The sequence below is a fragment of the Schistocerca cancellata genome, chromosome 3 (genome assembly GCF_023864275.1).
Source record: "Schistocerca cancellata isolate TAMUIC-IGC-003103 chromosome 3, iqSchCanc2.1, whole genome shotgun sequence".
NCBI classification, from domain to species: Eukaryota; Metazoa; Arthropoda; class Insecta; order Orthoptera; family Acrididae; genus Schistocerca; species Schistocerca cancellata.
In genome coordinates, this window is record NC_064628.1 from 959,338,941 (window position 1) to 959,353,496 (window position 14,556).

The window sequence follows — 14,556 nt, forward strand, 5'->3', positions numbered from 1 at the left end:
GCAATTTCTGTGTTAATTCGTCATTGTGAGGTATCGACGGATGCAATAAAGAAGGAATAGTGCATCCGAAAAGAGATACTCGCCTCCCAATAGAAGATCCTATCGTTGATATAGAAACTTTTCTCGATTTAGTAAGAGAAGGCATAGAACCTATGGTATTTCATAGCGACGCAATTCCTGTGTTAATTCGTCTTTGTGAGGGATCGACGGATGCAATAAAGAAGGAATAGTGCATCCGAAAAGAGATACTCGCCTCCCAATAGAAGATCCTATCGATGATATAGAAACGTTTCTCGATTTAGAAAGAGAAGGCATTGAACCTATAGTATTTCATAGCGACGCAATTCCTGTGTTAATTCGTCATTGTGAGGGAGCGACGGATGCAATAAAGAAGGAACAGTGCATCCGAAAATAGATACTCGCCTCCCAATAGTAGATCCTGTCGTTGCCATACAAACGTTCCTCGATTTTGAAAGAGAAGACATAGAACCTATAGTATTTCATAGCGACGCAATTTCTGTGTTAATTCGTCATTGTGAGGTATCGATGGACGCAATAAAGAGGGAATAGTGCATCCGAAAAGAGATACTCGCCTCCCAATAGAAGATCCTATCGTTGATATAGAAACGTTTCTCGATTTAGAAAGAGAAGGCATAGAACCTATAGTATTTCATAGCGACGCAATTCCTGTGTTAATTCGTCATTGTGAGGGATCGACGGATGCAATAAAGACGGAATAGTGCATCCGAAAAGAGATACTCCCCTCCCAATATAAGATCCTATAGTTGCCACAGAAACGTTCCTCGATTTAGAAAGAGAAGACATAGAACCTATAGTATTTCATAGCGACGCAATTTCTGTGTTAATTCGTCATTGTGAGGGATCGACGGATGCAATAAAGAAGGAATAGTGCATCCGAAAAGAGATACTCACCTCCCAATAGAAGATCCTATCGTTTATATAGAAACGTTCCTCGATTTAGAAAGAGAAGACATAGAACCTATAGTATTTCATAGCGTCGCTATTTCTGTGTTAATTCGTCATTGTGAGGTATCGTCGGATGCAATAAAGAAGGAATAGTGCATCCGAAAAGAGATACTCGCCTCCCAATAGAAGATCCTATCGTTGATATAGAAACGTTTCTCGATTTAGAAAGAGAAGGCATAGAACCTATAGTATTTCATAGCGACGCAATTCCTGTGTTAATTCGTCATTGTGAGGGATCGACGGATGCAATAAGGAAGGAACAGTGCATCCGAAAATAGATACTCGCCTCCCAATAGAAGATCCTGTCGTTGCCATAGAAACGTTCCTCGATTTAGAAAGAGAAGACATAGAACCTATAGTATTTCATAGCGACGCAATTTCTGTGTTAATTCGTCATTGTGAGGTATCGACGGATGCAATAAAGAAGGAATAGTGCATCCGAAAAGAGATACTCGCCTCCCAATAGAAGATCCTATCGATGATATAGAAACGTTTCTCGATTTAGAAAGAGAAGGCATTGAACCTATAGTATTTCATAGCGACGCAATTCCTGTGTTAATTTGTTATTGTGAGGGAGCGACGGATGCAATAAACAAGGAACAGTGCATCCGAAAATAGATACTCGCCTCCCAATAGTAGATCCTGTCGTTGCCATACAAACGTTCCTCGATTTTGAAAGAGAAGACATAGAACCTATAGTATTTCATAGCGACGCAATTTCTGTGTTAATTCGTCATTGTGAGGTATCGATGGACGCAATAAAGAGGGAATAGTGCATCCGAAAAGAGATACTCGCCTCCCAATAGAAGATCCTATCGTTGATATAGAAACGTTTCTCGATTTAGAAAGAGAAGGCATAGAACCTATAGTATTTCATAGCGACGCAATTCCTGTGTTAATTCGTCATTGTGAGGGATCGACGGATGCAATAAAGAAGGAACAGTGCATCCGAAAATAGATACTCGCCTCCCGATATAAGATCCTATACTTGCCAGAGAAACGTTCCTCGATTTAGAAAGAGAAGGCATAGAACCTATAGTATTTCATAGCGACGCAATTTCTGTGTTAATTCGTCATTGTGAGGGATCGACGGATGCAATAAAGAAGGAATAGTGCATCCGAAAAGAGATACTCGCCTCCCAATATAAGATCCTATAGTTGCCAGAGAAACGTTCCTCGATTTAGAAAGAGAAGACATAGAACCTATAGTATTTCATAGCGACGCAATTTCTGTGTTAATTCGTCATTGTGAGGGATCGACGGATGCAATAAAGAAGGAATAGTGCATCCGAAAAGAGATACTCGCCTCCCAATAGAAGATCCTATCGTTGATATAGAAACGTTCCTCGATTTAGAAAGAGAAGACATAGAACATATAGTATTTCATAGCGTCGCAATTTCTGTGTTAATTCGTCATTGTGAGGTATCGACGGATGCAATAAAGAAGGAATAGTGCATCCGAAAAGAGATACTCGCCTCCCAATAGAAGATCCTATCGTTGATATAGAAACGTTTCTCGATTTAGAAAGGGAAGGCATAGAACCTATAGTATATCATAGCGACGCAATTCCTGTGTTAATTCGTCATTGTGAGGGATCGACGGATGCAATAAAGAAGGAACAGTGCATCCGAAAATAGATACTCGCCTCCGAATAGAAGATCCTGTCGTTGCCATAGAAACGTTCCTCGATTTAGAAAGAGAAGACATAGAACCTATAGTATTTCATAGCGACGCAATTTCTGTGTTAATTCGTCATTGTGAGGTATCGACGGATGCAATAAAGAAGGAATAGTGCATCCGAAAAGAGATACTCGCCTCCCAATAGAAGATCCTATCGTTGATATAGAAACGTTTCTCGATTTAGAAAGAGAAGGCATAGAACCTATAGTATTTCATAGCGACGCCATTCCTGTGTTAATTCGTCATTGTGAGGGATCGACGGATGCAATATAGAAGGAACAGTGCATCCGAAAAAAGATAATCGCCTCCCAATAGAAGATCCTGTCGTTGCCATAGAAACGTTCCTCGATTTAGAAAGAGAAGACATAGAACCTATAGTATTTCATAGCGACGCAATTTCTGTGTTAATTCGTCATTGTGAGGTATCCACGGACGCAATAAAGAAGGAATAGTGCATCCGAAAAGAGATACTCGCCTCCCAATATAAGATCCTGCCGTTGCCATAGAAACGTTCCTCGATTTAGAAAGAGAAGGCATAGAACCTATAGTATTTCATAGCGACGCAATTCCTGTGTTAATTCGTCATTTTGAGGTATCGACGGATGCAATAAAGAAAGAATAGTGCATCCGAAAATAGATACTCACCTCCCAATATAAGATCCTATCGTTGATATAGAAACGTTTCTCGATATAGAAAGAGAAGTCATAGAACCTATAGTATTTCATAGCGACGCATTCCTGTGTTAATTCGTCATTGAGAGGGATCGACGGAAGCAATAGAGAAGGAATAGTGCATCCGAAAATAGATACTCGCCTCCCAATAGAAGATCCTGTCGTTGGCATTGAAACGTTCCACGATTTAGAAAGAGAAGACATAGAACCTATAGTATTTCATAGCGACGCAATTTCTGTGTTAATTCGTCATTGTGAGGGATCGACGGATGCAATAAAGAAGGAATAGTGCATCCGAAAAGAGATACTCGCCTCCCAATAGAAGATCCTTTAGTTGATATAGAAACGTTCCTCGATTTAGAAAGAGAAGACATAGAACCTATAGTATTTCATAGCGACGCAATTTCTGTGTTAATTCGAAATTGTGAGGTATCGACGGATGCAATAAAGAAGGTATAGTGCATCCGAAAAGACATACTCGCCTCCCAATAGAAGATCCTATCGTTGATATAGAAACGTTTCTCGATTTAGAAAGAGAAGGCATAGAACCTATAGTATTTCATAGCGACGCAATTCCTGTGTTAATTCGTCATTGTGAGGGATCGACGGATGCAATAAAGAAGGAACAGTGCATCCGAAAATAGATACTCGCCTCCCAATAGAAGATCCTGTCGTTGCCATAGAAACGTTCCTCGATTTAGAAAGAGAAGACTTAGAACCTATAGTATTTCATAGCGACGCAATTTCTGTGTTAATTCGTCATTGTGGGGTATCGACGGATGCAATAAAGAAGGAATAGTGCATCCGAAAAGAGATACTCGCCTCCCAATAGAAGAACCTATCGTTGATATAGAAACGTTTCTCGATTTAGAAAGAGAAGGCATAGAACCTGTAGTATTTCATAGCGACGCAATTCCTGTGTTAATTCGTCATTGTGAGGGGTCGACGGATGCAATAAAGAAGGAATAGTGCATCCGAAAAGACATACTCGCCTCCCAATAGAAGATCCTGTCGTTGATATAGAAACGTTCCTCGATTTAGAAAGAGAGGACATAGAACCTATAGTATTTCATAGCGACGCAATTGCTGTGTTAATTCGTCATTTTGAGGGATCGACGGATGCAATAAAGAAGGAACAGTGCATCCGAAAATAGATACTCGCCTCCCAATAGAAGATCCTGTCGTTGCCATGGAAACATTCCTCGATTTAGAAAGAGAAGACGTAGAACCCATAATATTTCATAGCGACGCCATTTCTGTGTTAATTCGTCATTGTGAGGTATCGACGGATGCAATAAAGAAGGAATAGTGCATCCGAAAAGAGATACTCGCCTCCCAATAGAAGATCCTATCGTTGATATAGAAACGTTTCTCGATTTAGAAAGAGAAGACATAGAACCTATAGTATTTCATAGCGACGCAATTCCTGTGTTAATTCGTCATTGTGAGGGATCGACGGATGCAATAAAAAAGGAACAGTGCATCCGAAAATAGATACTCGCCTCCCAATATAAGATCCTATAGTTGCCAGAGAAACTTTCCTCGATTTAGAAAGAGAAGGCATAGAACCTATAGTATTTCATAGCGACGCAATTTCTGTGTTAATTCGTCATTGTGAGGGATCGACGGATGCAATAAAGAAGGAATAGTGCATCCGAAAAAAGATACTCGCCTCCCACTAGAAGATCCTGTCGTTGCCATAGAAACGTTCCTCGATTTAAAAAGAGAAGACATAGAACCTATAGTATTTCATAGCGACGCAATTTCTGTGTTAATTCGTCATTGTGAGGTATCGACGGATGCAATAAAGAAGGAATAGTGCATCCGAAAAGAGATACTCGCCTCCCAATAGAAGATCCTATCGTTGATATAGAAACGTTTCTCGATTTAGAAAGAGAAGGCATAGAACCTATAGTATCTCATAGCGACGCAATTCCTGTGTTAATTCGTCATTGTGAGGGATCGACGGGAGCAATAAAGAAGGAATAGTGCATCCGAAAAGAGATACTCGCCTCCCAATAGAAGATCCTATCGTTGATATAGAAACGTTCCTCGATTTAGAAAGAGAAGACATAGAACCTATAGTATTTCATAGCGACGCAATTGCTGTGTTAATTCGTCATTGTGAGGTATCAACGGATGCAATAAAGAAGGAATAGTGCATCCGAAAAGAGATACTCTTCTCCCAATAGAAGATCCTATCGTTGATATAGAAACGTTTCTCGATTTAGAAAGAGAAGGCATAGAACCTATAGTATTTCATAGCGACGCAATTTCTGTGTTAATTCGTCATTGTGAGGGATCGACGGATGCAATAAAGAAGGAACAGTGCATCCGAAAATAGATACTCGCCCCCCAATAGAAGATCCTGTCGTTGCCATAGAAACGTTCCTCGATTTAGAAAGAGAAGACATAGAACCTACAGTATTTCATAGCGACGCAATTTCTGTGTTAATTCGTCATTGTGAGGGAGCGACGGATGCAATAAAGAAGGAACAGTGCATCCGAAAATAGATACTCGCCTCCCAATAGTAGATCCTGTCGTTGCCATACATACGTTCCTCGATTTTGAAAGAGAAGACATAGAACCCATAGTATTTCATAGCGACGCAATTTCTGTGTTAATTCGTCATTGTGAGGTATCGATGGATGCAATAAAGAGGGAATAGTGCATCCGAAAAGAGATACTCGCCTCCCAATAGAAGATCCTATCGTTGATATAGAAACGTTTCTCGATTTAGAAAGAGAAGGCATAGAAGCTATAGTATTTCATAGCGACGCAATTCCTGTGTTAATTCGTCATTGTGAGGGATCGACGGATGCAATAAAGAAGGAACAGTGCATCCGAAAATAGATACTCGCCTCCCGATATAAGATCCTATACTTGCCAGAGAAACGTTCCTCGATTTAGAAAGAGAAGGCATAGAACCTATAGTATTTCATAGCGACGCAATTTCTGTGTTAATTCGTCATTGTGAGGGATCGACGGATGCAATAAAGAAGGAATAGTGCATCCGAAAAGAGATACTCGCCTCCCAATATAAGATCCTATAGTTGCCAGAGAAACGTTCCTCGATTTAGAAAGAGAAGACATAGAACCTATAGTATTTCATAGCGACACAATTTCTGTGTTAATTCGTCATTGTGAGGGATCGACGGATGCAATAAAGAAGGAATAGTGCATCCGAAAAGAGATACTCGCCTCCCAATAGAAGATCCTATCGTTGATATAGAAACGTTCCTCGATTTAGAAAGAGAAGACATAGAACCTATAGTATTTCATAGCGTCGCAATTTCTGTGTTAATTCGTCATTGTGAGGTATCGACGGATGCCATAAAGAAGGAATAGTGCATCCGAAAAGAGATACTCGCCTCCCAATAGAAGATCCTATCGTTGATATAGAAACGTTTCTCGATTTAGAAAGAGAAGGCATAGAACCTATAGTATATCATAGCGACGCAATTCCTGTGTTAATTCGTCATTGTGAGGGATCGACGGATGCAATAAAGAAGGAACAGTGCATCCGAAAATAGATACTCGCCTCCGAATAGAAGATCCTGTCGTTGCCATAGAAACGTTCCTCGATTTAGAAAGAGAAGACATAGAACCTATAGTATTTCATAGCGACGCAATTTCTGTGTTAATTCGTCATTGTGAGGTATCGACGGATGCAATAAAGAAGGAATAGTGCATCCGAAAAGAGATACTCGCCTCCAAATAGAAGATCCTATCGTTGATATAGAAACGTTTCTCGTTTTAGAAAGAGAAGTCATAGAACCTATAGTATTTCATAGCGACGCAATTCCTGTGTTAATTCGTCATTGTGAGGGATCGACGGATGCAATAAAGAAGGAACAGTGCATCCGAAAAAAGATAATCGCCTCCCAATAGAAGATCCTGTCGTTGCCATAGAAACGTTCCTCGATTTAGAAAGAGAAGACATAGAACCTATAGTATTTCATAGCGACGCAATTTCTGTGTTAATTCGTCATTGTGAGGTATCCACGGACGCAATAAAGAAGGAATAGTGCATCCGAAAAGAGATACTCGCCTCCCAGTAGAAGATCCTATCGTTGATATAGAAACGTTTCTCGATTTAGAAAGAGAGGGCATAGAACCTATAGTATTTCATAGCGACGCAATTCCTGTGTTAATTCGTCATATTGAGGGATCGACGGATGCAATAAAGAAGGAACAGTGCATCCGAAAATAGATACTCGCCTCCCAATAGAAGATCCTGTCGTTGCCATAGAAACGTTCCTCGATTTAGAAAGAGAAGACTTAGAACCTATAGTATTTCATAGCGACGCAATTTCTGTGTTAATTCGTCATTGTGAGGTATCGACGGATGCAATAAAGAAGGAATAGTGCATCCGAAAAGAGATACTCGCCTCCCAATAGAAGATCCTATCGTTGATATAGAAACGTTTCTCGATTTAGAAAGAGAAGGCATAGAACCAATAGTATTTCATAGCGACGCAATTCCTGTGTTAATTCGTCATTGTGAGGGATCGACGGATGCAATAAAGAAGGAATAGTGCATCGGAAAAGAGATACTCGCCTCCCAATAGAAGATCCTATCGTTGATATAGAAACGTTTCTCGATTTAGAAAGAGAAGGCATAGAACATATAGTATTTCATAGCGACGCAATTCATGTGTTAATTCGGCATTGTGAGGGATCGACGGATGCAATAAAGAAGGAACAGTGCATCCGAAAATAGATACTCGCCTCCCAATAGAAGATCCTGTCGTTGCCATAGAAACGTTGCTCGATTTAGAAAGAGAAGACATAGAACCTATAGGATTTCATAGCGACGCAATTTCTGTGTTAATTCCTCATTGTGAGGGATCGACGGATGCAATAAAGAAGGAACAGTGCATCCGAAAATAGATACTCGCCTCCCAATAGAAGATCCTGTCGTTGCCATGGAAACATTCCTCGATTTAGAATGAGAAGACGTAGAACCTATAATATTTCATAGCGACGCCATTTCTGTGTTAATTCGTCATTGTGAGGTATCGACGGATGCAATAAAGAAGGAATAGTGCATCCGAAAAGAGATACTCGCCTCCCAATAGAAGATCCTATCGTTGATATAGAAACGTTTCTCGATTTAGAAAGAGAAGACATAGAACCTATAGTATTTCATAGCGACGCAATTCCTGTGTTAATTCGTCATTGTGAGGGATCGGCGGATGCAATAAAGAAGGAACAGTACATCCGAAAATAGATACTCGCCTCCCAATATAAGATCCTATAGTTGCCAGAGAAACTTTCCTTGATTTAGAAAGAGAAGGCATAGAACCTATAGTATTTCATAGCGACGCAATTTCTGTGTTAATTCGTCATTGTGAGGGATCGACGGATGCAGTAAAGAAGGAATAGTGCATCCGAAAAAAGATACTCGCCTCCCAATATAAGATCCTGTCGTTGCCATAGAAACGTTCCTCGATTTAGAAAGAGAAGACATAGAACCTATAGTATTTCATAGCGACGCAATTTCTGTGTTAATTCGTCATTGTGAGGTATCAACGGATGCAATAAAGAAGGAATAGTGCATCCGAAAAGAGATACTCGCCTCCCAATAGAAGATCCTATCGTTGATATAGAAACGTTTCTCGATTTAGAAAGAGAAGGCATAGAACATATAGTATTTCATAGCGACGCAATTCATGTGTTAATTCGTCATTGTGAGGGATTGACGGATGCAATAAAGAAGGAACAGTGCATCCGAAAATAGATACTCTCCTCCCAATAGAAGATCCTGTCGTTGCCATAGAAACGTTCCTCGATTTAGAAAGAGAAGACATAGAACCTATAGGATTTCATAGCGACGGAATTTCTGTGTTAATTCGTCATTGTGAGGGATCGACGGATGCAATAAAGAAGGAACAGTGCATCCGAAAATAGATACTCGCCTCCCAATAGAAGATCCTGTCGTTGCCATAGAAACGTTCCTCGATCTAGAAAGAGAAGACATAGAACCTATAATATTTCATAGCGACGCCATTTCTGTGTTAACTCGTCATTGTGAGGTATCGACGGATGCAATAAAGAAGGAATAGTGCATCCGAAAAGAGATACTCGCCTCCCAATAGAAGATCCTGTCGTTGCCATAGAAATGTTCCTCGATTTAGAAAGAGAAGACATAGAACCTATAGTATTTCATAGCGACGCAATTTCTGTTTTAATTCGTCATTGTGAGGGATCGACGGATGCAATATAGAAGGAATAGTGCATCCGACTAGAGATACACGCCTCCCAATAGAAGATCCTGTCGTTGCCATAGAAACGTTCGTCGATTTAGAAAGAGAAGACATAGAACCTATAGTATTTCATAGCGACGCAATTTCTGTGTTAATTCGTCATTGTGAGGTATCGACGGATGCAATAAAGAAGGAATAGTGCATCCGAAAAGAGATACTCGCCTCCCAATGAAAGATCCTATCGTTGATATAGAAACGTATCTCGATTTAGAAAGAGAAGTCATAGAACCTATAGTATTTCATAGCGACGCAATTACTGTGTTAATTCGTCATTGTGAGGTATCGACGGATGCAATAAAGAAGGAACAGTGCATCTGAAAATAGATACCCGCCTCCCAATAGAAGATCCTGTCGTTGCCATAGAAACGTTCCTCGATTTAGAAAGAGAAGACATACAACCTATAGTATTTCATAGCGACGCAATTCCTGTGTTAATTCGTCATTGTGAGGTATCGACGGATGCAATCAAGAAGGAACAGTGCATCCGAAAATAGATACTCGCCTCCCAATATAAGATCCTATAGTTGCCAGAGAAACGTTCCTCGATTTAGAAAGAGAAGGCATAGAACCTATAGTATTTCATAGCGACGCAATTTCTGTGTTAATTCGTCATTGTGAGGTATCGACGGATGCAATAAAGAAGGAATAGTGCATCCGAAAAGAGATACTCGCCTCCCAATAGAAGATCCTATCGTTGATATAGAAACGTTTCTCGATTTAGAAAGAGAAGGCATAGAACCTATAGTGTTTCATAGCGACGCAATTCCTGTGTTAATTCGTCATTGTGAGGGATCGTCGGATGCAATAAAGAAGGAACAGTGCATCCGAAAATAGATACTCGCCTCCCAATATAAGATCCTGTCGTTGCCATAGAAATGTTCCTCGATTTAGAAAGAGAAGAAATAGAATCCATAGTATTTCTTTGCGACGCAATTTCCGTGTCAATTCGACATTGTGAGGGATCGACGGATGCAATAGAGCAGGAATAGTGCATCCGAGAAAAGGTACTCGCCTACCAATAGAAGATCCTGTCGTTGCCATAGAAACGTTACTCGATTTAGAAACAGAAGGCATAGAACCTATAGTATTTCATTGCGGCGCAATTCCTGTGTTAATTCGTCATTGTGAGGGATCGACACATGCAATAAAGAAGGAATAGGGCATCCGAAAAGAGATACTCGCCTCCCAATAGGAGATCCTGTCTATGCCATAGAACCGTTCCAAGATTTAGAAAGAGAAGGCATAGAACCTATAGTATTTCATAATGACGCAGTTTCTGTGTTAATCCGACATTGTGAGAAATCGACGGATGCAATAAAGTTGGAATAGTGCATCCGAAAAGAGATACTCGTCTCCCAATAGAAGATCCTGTCGTTGCCATTGAAACGTTCCTCGATCTAGAAAGAGAAGGCATAGAACCTATAGTATTTCATAGCGACGCAATTTCTGTGTTAATTCGTCATTGTGAGGGATCGACGGATGCAGTAAAGAAGGAATAGTGCATGCGAAAAGAGATACTCGCCTCCAAATAGAAGATCCTGTCGTTGCCACAGAAACGTTTCTCGATATGGAAGGAGAAGGCATAGAACATATAGTATTTCATAGCGACGCAATTTCTGTGTTTATTCGTCATTGTGAGGGATCGAAGGATGCAATAAAGAGGGAATAGTGCATCCGAAAGGAGATACTCGCCTCCCTATAGAAGATCCTGTCGTTGCCTTAGAAACGTTCCTCGATTTAGCAAGAGAAGGCATAGAACCTATAGTATTTCATAGCGACACAATTCCTGTGTTAATTCGTCATTGTGAGGGATCTACGGATGCAATAAAAAAGGAACAGTGCATCCGAAAATAGATACTCGCCTTCCAATAGAAGATCCTATCGTTGCCATAGAAACGTTCCTCGATTTAGAAACAGAAGGCATAGAACCGATAGTACTTCACAGCGACGCAATTTCTGTGTTAATTCGTCATTGTGAGGTATCGACGGATGCCAAAAAGAAGGAATAGTTCATCCGAAAAGAGATACTCGCCTCCCAATATAAGATCCTATAGTTGCCATAGAAATGTTCCTCGATTTAGAAAGAGAAGGCATACAACCTATAGTATTTAATTGCGACGCAATTTCCGTCTCAATTCGTCATTGTGAGGGATCAACGAATGTAATAAAGCAGGAATAGTGCATCCGAGAAGAGGTACTCGCCTCCCAGAAGAAGATCCTTGTGTTGCCTTAGAAACGTTTATCCATTTAGAAAGAGAAGGCATATATCCTATAGTATTTCATAGCGACGCAATTTCCGTGTCAATCCGTCATTGTGAGGGATCGACGGATGCAGTAAAGAAGCAATAGTGCATCCAAAAAGAGATACTTGCCTCCCAATAGAGGATCCTGTCGTTGCCATAGAAATGTTCCTCGATTTAGAAAGAGAGGGCATAGAACCTATAGTATTTCATAGCGACGCAGTTTCTGTGTTAATTCGTTATTGTGAGAAGACGTCGGTCGCAATTAAGATGGAATAGGGCATCCGAAAAGAGATACTCGCCTCCCAATAGAAGATCCTATCGTTGCCATAGAAACGTTCCTCGATTTAGAAAGAGAGGGCATAGAACCTATAGTTTTTCATAGCGACGCAGTTTCTGTGTTAATTCGTTATTGTGAGAAGACGTCGGTCGTAATTAGGATGGAATAGTGCATCCGAAAAGAGGTACTCGCCTCCCTATAGAAGATTATGTAGTTGCTATAAAAACGTTCCTCGATTTAGAAAGAGAAGGTATAGAACCTATAGTATTTCATAGCGACGCAATTTCCATGTCAATTCGTCATTGTGAGGGTATCGACGGATGCAATAAAGCAGGAATAGTGCATCCGAAAGGAAATCCTCGCCTCCCAATAGAAGATCCTGTCGTTGCCATAGAAACGTTCCTCGATTTAGAAAGAGAAGTCATAGAACCTATAGCATTTCATAGTGACGCAATTTCTGTGTTAATTCGTCATTGTGAGGGATCGACGGATGCAATAAAGAAGAAATAGTGAATCCAAAAAGAGATACTCACCTCCCAATATAAGATCCAGTCGTTGATATAGAAACTTTCCTCGATTTAGAAAGAGAGTTCATAGAATCTATAGTATTTCATAGCGACGCAATTTCTGTGTTAATTCGTCATTGTGAGGGATCGACGAATGCAGTAAAGAAGGAATAGTGCATCCGAAAAGAGATACTCGCCTCCAAATAGAAGATCCTGTCGTTCCCACAGAAATGTTTCTCGATTTCGAAAGAGAAGGCATAGAACATATAGTATTTCATAGCGACGCAATTTCTGTGTTTATTCATCATTGTGAGGGATCGTCGGATGCAATAAAGAAGGAACAGTGCATCCGAAAATAGATACTCGCCTCCCAATATAAGATCCCATAGTTGCCAGAGAAACGTTCCTCGATTTAGAAAGAGAAGGCATAGAACCTATAGTATTTCATAGCGACGCAATTTCTATGTTAATTTGTCATTGTGAGGTATCGACGGATTCAATAAAGAAGGAACAAAGCATCCGAAAATAGATACTCGCCTCACAATATAAGATCCTATAGTTGCCAGAGAAACGTTCCTGGAATTAGAAAGAGAAGGCATAGAACCTATAGTATTTAATAGCGTCGCAATTTCTGTGTTAATTCGTCATTGTGAGGGATCGACGGATGCAATAAAGAAGTAATAGTGCATCCGAAAAGAGATACTCGCCTCCCAATATAAGATCCTGTCTTTGCCATAGAAACGTTCCTCGATTTAGAAAGAGAAGGCATGTAACCTATAGTATTTCATAGCGACGCAATTTCCGTGTCAATCCGTCATTGTGAGGGATCGACGGATGCAATAAAGCAAGAAGAGTGCATCCGAAAAGAGATCCTCGCCTCCCGATATAGGAACCTGTCGTTGCCATAGAAACGTTCTTCGATTTAGAAAGAGAAGGCATAGAACCTATAGTATTTCATAGCGACGCAATTTCTGTGTTGATTCGTCATTGTGAGGGATCGACGGATGCAATATGGAAGGAATATTGCATCCGAAAAGAGATACTCGCCTCCCAATATAAGATCCGTTCGTTGCCATAGAAATGTACCTCGATTTAGGAAGAGAAGAAATACAACCTATAGTATTTCATTGCGACGCAATTTCCGTGTCAATTCGACATTGTGAGGGATCGACGGATGCAATAGAGCAGGAATAGTGCATCCGAGAAGAGGTACTCGCCTACCAATAGAAGATCCTGTCGTTGCCATAGAAACGTTACACGATTTAGAAAGAGAAGGCATAGAACCTATAGTATTTCATTGCGGCGCAATTCCTGTGTTAATTCGTCATTGTGAGGGATCGACAGATGCAATAAAGAAGAAATAGGGCATCCGAAAAGAGATACTCGCCTCCCAATAGGAGATCCTGTCTATGCCATAGAACCGTTCCACGATTTAGAAAGAGAAGGCATAGAACCTATAGTATTTCATAATGACGCAGTTTCTGTGTTAATCCGACATTGTGAGAAATCGACGGATGCAATAAAGATGGAATAGTGCATCCGAAAAGAGATACTCGTCTCCCAATAGAAGATCCTGTCGTTGCCATAGAAACGATCCTCGATTTAGAAAGAAACGGTAGTTTCTGTGTTAATTCGATATTGTGAGAAATCGACGGACGCAATAAAGATGGAATAGTGCATCCGAAAAAAGGTACTCGTCTCCCAATATAAGATCCAGTCGTTGATATAGAAACTATCTCGATTTAGAAGGAGAAAGCATAGAATCTATAGTATTTCATAGCGACGCAATTTCTGTGTTAATTCGTCATTGTGAGGGATCGACGGATGCAGTAAAGAAGGAATAGTGCATCCGAAAACAGATACTTGCCTCCAAATAGAAGATCCTGTCGTTGCCACAGAAACGTTCCTCGATTTAGAAAG